The 1,461-nt window shown below is 31.1% G+C and overlaps 1 pseudogene; it reads left to right on the top strand.

Annotated features, from left to right (window-relative positions):
* Positions 1 to 915: 915 nt before the first annotated feature.
* Positions 916 to 1,012, top strand: LOC122126349 (annotated as a pseudogene).
* The last annotated feature ends 449 nt before the right edge of the window (positions 1,013 to 1,461 follow it).

The raw sequence follows: 1,461 nt of genomic DNA, 5'->3' as shown, positions 1-1,461 counted from the left end.
TAGGGTTTCAAAGGCAACTATGTTTCAAAATATTATTCTTTTTTCTCTAACTTAGTGTTTGATAGGGTTAGACCTAAAGCTTTACCATTTGTAAATTTATAACCTGGAAGCAAGAGGAAACATGGTGATTAAAACATTAACAAATTAAGGCCTAATAATGAGGAGAAACATAGGGACTTCCACTGCAACTATGAAAATATTTGATGATAGAAAGGCAGTAGTGTAATTCCTGCATGGTTGGATGGTAGACAGGCCAGGACATTAGGTAATAAATGCATATGAACAATTTATTCTCCCCCTTGTCTTTAGCTACTTTTGAAGTGGTAGGTAAAATAAACAATTATATTTTGATAAATACGTTCTAGTCTGAACAGTTCTGTCTGAAATGTTCATCTCTCTATGATCCCTTGTAACTAAGATTTGTTTTGTTCAAGTAAGACAATCTAGGGTGTCAGTGTAAGATATTCTGGTTGGTCTGCTCCTACATGGAAGAAGGGTAAAGAGTCAGGGAGATATTTGTGCCTGTAAGACCTCATTTGGGAAAATTTCAGCTGTAGAGGTTTAGAAGTAGCTCTTAATCAAGGCTTACTTTCAATCCATTAGCTCCACAAAGGTAACTCAGTTGGATAAATAAGTACTTGAAAAAGCCATCACCTTTGGACCTAGCTATAAATTTTTGAAATTACAATCAAATCCCAAATGAAAAAGACTTAAAATAATTATTGACACAAAATATTTCAAATGTGAGCAATCGACTGAACAATATAATTTTTTCCAGTATTCACAGAATTTTAGGGAAATAAGATCAATCACATTGTTAGGAACAATAAGGTTTCCTTGTTACAAATAGGCACCCAAGGATATAAGCCTGTTTAAAGATTGCATCATTAACTACTTAAATTTAGAGGACACTACATGCTTCAGCAACATGTATACCCAAATTAAAATACAGAGATTAACATGGCACTTGCACAAGGATGATATGAAAATTTGTGAAGTATTCCATATTTTTCATTCTTCAGATTCAAGAAATGAAAAACAGTTATTAAAAAGCTGATTACAAAATTACAAATGTAATAATACATGTAATTCATATAATTAAAAGTTAGTTTGACCTCAGTGTATAAAATCTTCACCTTAGAAAGGCCTTTACATAGCATAACCTTTACAAAACTGTTGAAAATAGACAACTTTGTCACTTTCTCCCAAAGAAATAAAATAGTATAAGGACCTAGGAAAAAAAAGAATCTTAAAATGTTTCTATCTGGAATGCAATCTGAAAGGACATACTAATGAACCTATATATTATAAAACAATGTAGAATTTAGAGTATAACTAGGAGAGAATAAAAAAAGATTATGGACATTATACAAACATAGATTATAGAATATTTTTAAATAGACTATTTTCAGACAATGACCAGAAATACTTCAGTTTCTCTACTACTCATTTCAAAAGATA

This window comes from Dipodomys spectabilis, unplaced genomic scaffold (genome assembly GCF_019054845.1).
Source record: "Dipodomys spectabilis isolate Male_0828 unplaced genomic scaffold, ASM1905484v1 ptg000275l, whole genome shotgun sequence".
Lineage (NCBI taxonomy): Eukaryota > Metazoa > Chordata > Mammalia > Rodentia > Heteromyidae > Dipodomys > Dipodomys spectabilis.
The sequence above is the reverse complement of the archived record's forward strand: the minus strand, read 5'-3'. Positions and strand labels throughout refer to the sequence as shown.